Source organism: Ixodes scapularis, unplaced genomic scaffold (assembly GCF_016920785.2).
Source record: "Ixodes scapularis isolate PalLabHiFi unplaced genomic scaffold, ASM1692078v2 PGA_scaffold4__175_contigs__length_147842914, whole genome shotgun sequence".
In the NCBI taxonomy this organism is placed as follows: domain Eukaryota; kingdom Metazoa; phylum Arthropoda; class Arachnida; order Ixodida; family Ixodidae; genus Ixodes; species Ixodes scapularis.
Genome location: NW_024609879.1, coordinates 87,738,748 through 87,744,857, shown reverse-complemented (window position 1 = coordinate 87,744,857; position 6,110 = coordinate 87,738,748). Strand labels below are relative to the sequence as shown.

At 41.7% G+C, this 6,110-nt stretch overlaps 1 pseudogene; it reads left to right on the top strand.

Moving 5' to 3' along the window:
- Window positions 1–401: 401 nt before the first annotated feature.
- LOC121837559 lies at window positions 402–1,016 on the top strand (annotated as a pseudogene).
- Window positions 1,017–6,110: the final 5,094 nt, after the last annotated feature.

The window sequence follows — 6,110 nt, the reverse complement described above, 5'->3', positions numbered from 1 at the left end:
CAACCCCAACACCTGTTATGATGCAGCTAACACTTGAGTATATACATCATGCCTATCTCTCATCGCGACACATATATACGGACGGGTCAACTAACTTTATATCATCATCCATTGGAGCCTATATTCCGTCAACTAGCACGACAATCAAAACGAAACTGAGCCATATTACATCCTCGACAGCAGCTGAACTTGCGGCTATCCGGGCAGCTGCTGCGTACATCAGCACCCAAAACCCCCAAAACTGGACAATATTTGTAGACTCTAAGTCCGCTCTCAGCGCACTCATGCATAAAAGAAAGAATAACGTAAATGCTCAACTGATATATGACATAATGCAGAAGTTCCATGATGTGAGGTGTCAGGGACATGAAATTGTCTTACAGTGGGTACCGGGGCATAGTGGCATACCCGGCAACATTTATGCTGACAAAGCTGCTAGGGACGCCCACGAAGCTGATAATACCTGTGCAATTCCACTGTCAAGGACAGATGCAAATGATATAGTCCGAAAAATTGGGAGAGAAATATCATCCAGACTATGGAAAGATCCATGCTACTATTATGCGCACTTGAAACATATTGACCCGGAATTAAAGTTCCGAATGCCGGGAAATATAAAACGACGAACAGAAACTGTGCTGCATCGAATACGCTTGAATGTGGCTTTTACTAGAAAATATCTTCATATGATCGGCCAAGTAGATTCACCGCATTGTACAGCATGCTCAACAACACACGACATTAAACATGTACTCTGCCATTGTTCACTATATAGTTCCCAAAGGAAAATACTAAAACAATCCTTGAAGATACATGATCAGGACATGGAGCTCTGCCATATATTAGGACCCTGGACTTCAGTAGCAAAAGAATCCAAAGCAACCAACGCTTTACTCCGGTTCTTAAAGGACACCCGCCTGGACCAAGAGCTGTGAACTGACATCACTATTTTTAATTTACGTGTGGCTATTTATTTTTCGCCAATCTTTGAGTGCGTATATATGTGTTTTAGTATGTGTGTGGGATGTGTGTGGGGGAGGGGGGATAGGAGTGGATATGTGATCTCACTCTTTCTTTACTTCTCTATTCTGTCTGCTGTCTCTCTGCTCTCTTCCTTTTCACGCAAAGTAGCAAACCAGCACTCACAAGCAGGTTGACCTCTTTGCTTTCCTGTAAATAAACATACCTCTCTCACTCTCTCGAGTTAATATTAGCAATTCCACACGATGACGATAGTTTAAGGTTGGCGATGACTTTCACTATACCGGCACATTCTATATCAAGGGAATTCATAGCACAAATATTGTATTCATAAACATCCGGATAGGAATTACTAACATTAGATGGGGGAAGGGGGAAGGGGGGAAAGGAATCGATTTAGCCAAGTTTACAAATTCCAGGGGCACTCTCTCACAAACATGGAACGTACATTTTTTACGGTTTCATTCAAAACTTAAAAAAAAAAAAAATTGGGTTGTGTGTGTGTTTATACAGCCTAGAACTTGGTCTGCCTCACAGGGGCGACGAGTCTCCCAGCTGTAGATGAGAAATTTAGCCAGTGCGGTACAGCCGCTAGCCTGGGGTCTTTAACGTGCATCACGCAGTAGTGATACACGACCGCACGCCGGTACGATGCTCATCCAGATCGAAACGGGCAGGGGTGGGGCTCGAACCCAGGATCTCTGCAGCGCGAGCTTTCGCTCCACGTGCTCCGAGCTGGTGTGCGCTAAAGTCACTGGATCCTGGGAAAGTAGCGCTATTGCCTTCCCTACCTGCTAGCCGGACACAAACGAATACTAACATACAGACGACCCAAACTTCGCAAGGCGATTGGCTAATCGGCCTACGTTGCCATGGAAATCGCCATCTTGGTCCATTTAAATCTTCGAAGCTTCCAGGGGGTCGTTCTAAACCAGCCATGGTTTAGAACGACCATGGAGCATGGAGCATCATCGTACTGGAAGCGTTCCTCTTCAATATAAGAGTCTTTGGCACTTCGTATGCGATCAACTTATTAATCAGGCCCATCTCCATGGATCTCTTACAATTATATTGTTCCTCTTGCGTATTTCAAGACAGTAAGGTGGTACGAACATGTACGCTTGTTTCGCCGGTGTGTAGGTAGCAAAATCTCAGTATACAAGAAAGGTCTCCATAAAACTACCCGTCACCAGCGAATCTAAATAGACTCACCAAGAACGAAGGGGTCAAGAAGAAATTGCTCATTTCATGGACCAAGATGGCGACCACACGCGGAGCTTGGCGTTACTTTCCCAGGATCCAGTGACTTTAGTGTGCGCTAGACCACTCGGCCACCGATTCCCCCTCAAAACTCTTACATTCAACTCACTCAGGCGATTTAAAAAACAAGGTACTATATATTTCAATGTCTGATTTCCGTAGTTCGTTCTGGAGTGCGGCACTAACCATGCGTCTGCAGACCTAGTTTCATAAGTAACCTCCCTCATCCTAAGGTTGGAAATAGATATGAATATATTTTCTTTTTGGCAAAAATATCTTTTCAATGCAATAAAAAGTTTATAATAATACTGATTAGGAGTCTGTACAATATTCAATTTAATAAATAATGGACTAGTATGACTATTATACTAAGTATTACATATAATACGAACCGCTTTTTTTTTGTAGAGTATGTAGCAGTTTTATGCTCGTAGTGGTCGTATTCCCCCATAACAAGAAGCAATAATTATATTTTGAGTAGAAAAGGGAATTATATATAAGGAGCATTACCGAGATCGGGGGGATGTGGCGATATTTGTACATAATACCTACAACTCTCGATAATTTTTGACATGTCTGTTGTAGAGTTTCGTCCCATGACATGTATTGATTAAATATAATTCCGAGAACTTTTACGCTTTCAACTATATCTATACAGTGTGTTCCAAGAGAAAGAATGGACGTATAGAAACAGTTTGTATTTCGTGATCAAAATAATACGGCTTTTGTCTTACTGCCATTTATTTTTAATGAATTTAAATTTGTCCAGGCATTTAACTTTTCCAAAAAAATATTTGCGGCACTTATAATCTGATCAGTATTGTCACCTGAAAAGAATATACTGGTATCATCAGAGTAAATAATGAGACTCACATTTTGATCAATATTTACGATGTCATTTATGTATAGATTAAAAAGAAGTGGTCCCAAAATGCTCCCTTGCGGTACGCCGGCAGTCTGTTTCCTAAGATCAGATTGTTTTTTTATTTATTTCAACACACTGGTACCGATAACTAAGATAACTTCTAATTATATCTAGAGCAACGCCACGAACGCCATAGATATGCAGCTTTTGTAGTAACGTGCATTGATTAATGCGGTCGAACGCCTTTGAAAAATCAATGAATACTCCGAGTGTTAATAACGTTTTTTCAATATTGTTTAAAATTAATTCATTTTGTTTTAACAAGGCAAGTTCGGTAGAGAAACCCCTCCTAAATCCATATTGACAGGGCGTCAAAATAGAAAACTTTTCGCAGAAACTATACAACCTGTGATGTATTATTTTTTCTAGAGCTTTTGAAAATATCGGCAAGACAGAAATCGGTCTATAATTTTCGAGGTTGTTTTTATCTCCAGCTTTATATAGCACAGATACCTTTGCTACCTGCATCTTTTGCGGAAAAGTTCCGTTCTCGATTGCTAGATTAAAAAAATATGTTAAACAAGGAACAATCCACCGCAAAACATGCTTGATAAGTTTAATTTGAAAATCATATATATCGGAGCTCTTACTATTTTTTAAGCTTTGGAAAACAGAAAATACTTCATGTTCGTCAGTTGAAAACAGAAACATACTATGTGAAACCTTCTGGACATACCTAACGGCATCCGCACAGTGTACACTCTGGAAAAGTGTGGCAAAATGATCACTAAACTTTTCGGCCAAAGCAGCCCCTTTTACAACGATGCCTTCGATTTTTATTTTCGTTACTTTATCCGCATGCCACCCTTGTTTTATTAACTCGTTTACTTTTTTCCCACACTACCTCGGATCTCTTGTCATATTTAAATAAATCATTGAAATACACGCGTTTAGCCTGCCTTAAAGTTTTTGTTAATTGATTTCTAAGTTTCTTAAATGCAACCAAGATGTTAACATCTTTAGTGTGCACAAACCTGTGGTACTACATTATTTTTCTTATTTCTCATTTTTTTTTTTATTTCTGGTGTAACCCAGGGTTTACGAGACTTTCGAGGAACCCTATGCAATTCATAAGGAAAGCAGCGGTCATATATCATTTTAAACCTTTCAAGAAAACAATTAAATGCTTCGTCAGCAGACACGCTAGACATGTCATGGATGAAGAAAGAATAAAACAATTAAAACAGGGACAACACAACCACATCACATCACAAAGTTGTGTTGTTCCTGTTTTTATTGTTTTATTCTTTCTTCATCCATGAAGTGGCGGCATCGTACTTTACAAACCGCCACCAGACGCAGTATTAAAATCTGTTAACTCGTCTTAAATTTAGTTTTCTTGACTTTTCTGCCGACAGTTCAGAAACACTAGTCTAGATTAGTGTCTCTGAGCTGCCGGCATAACATAGACTACATCTACACTCTCAAGAAAAAAGGGTGTCAAAAGGTGTATTCTTACACCCTTTTTCCCATATAATACACCCCAGAATTTCAATTCGACGTACAATGCCCTACAGTCGAGCAGAGGTCCCAAAACTTTACGAGGGGCTTGATAGCCGAGTGGTACAACATTTTAAATAGCTAAAGTACGTATCAAGGACCACATAAACAAAACACCAAGTTTTTACAGTAGGGCCAAGAAAACCCCGATTATTTTTCTTGCTGCCAGTAAAACGTGCATTACCTATTTTAATAAGTTGTACCACACGGCTATCAAGCCCCTCGTAAAATTTCGGGCCGTCTGTTCGACTGTAGGGCGCTGTACGTCGAATTGAAGTTTGGGGCTGTATTATATGGGACAAAGGGTGTAAGAATACACCTTTTGTCACCCTTTTTTCTTGAGAGTGTACAAGAAGAAATAAGTGCAAACATTTCGTTTCCGTATCTCTCTAAAAAGGGGAAAATTATTTTTTAAATGCAGAACAGCGCACAAAAAGACAAGGACAGGGAGAGAAACATACGCAACACACAAGCACTAATTCGCAACTGAATTTATACACAAAGGAAAGAAGAAGAGGACGTTCTAAAAGACACGCAGTGAACCCAGTGCGTGTCACACGCGACACAACACCATTTAACTACAATGTCTTTGTCCCATAGTCCGATCTAAACTCGCCCAACTTACAACACTTTGCATGCCGTCAAGTACCGGCGCCGCATGTGGTCACGGTGCGATGATGCATCCGCAAAACCCGGTAAAACAGCTACGAGCTTTGCGAGCTGTTTCTTCTTCGGTTAGGCTTAGCGGGTTCACCGCCGCGATATGGACGATCTCGTAAAAGCACCGGAAATACACGTCGAGTTTTCTTGTCATGGTTGAATGTCGTCCCGTCCATTGTAATCCTTGCACCGTCGAACGTACGATCACTTCGAAGAACCAGATATTCATCGCCGTCATGCCGGACCCCACACACCACCGCACACCACAGCAGACCACAGACGACCATCGTCAACAAAACCGCGTGAACCCCGTCCAAGCATCACGTGACGACTGCGCTGCTCCGCCCTCCGATGGCAGGAGAAGAGTGCAGCGGCGCGTTCACTGACATGTGCATGATATTTGCCCTCGGAAAGAACCAGCCGATCAGGCATACCCAAGGCCATCGCACACCTTTTCTCGCGCGCTCTGGACAGAGCGCTCGGGAGCGCGCAGAAAGAACCACGCGAATTCGCCGTATGTCTTCTGGTCGTTGATCGCAGAGACAGGTCATGATCGTGCATTCTTTCATGGACTCGCATAGACCTGTTTGGCTTATGCAATCCCGGCCGCAAGGGAAAGATTTTTATATATAAGCTCACCAGTCACCTAGCTGTGTTTGGAGATTTTTTGTCCTTTGTCCCCCTTGTTCCCCTTCTCCAGGGATTATTTTCGTCATTCTTGTCCTGCTCGCTTGCACCTTTGCATTTAATTGCATTATAATTATAAACAACTCGTCGCACTTCA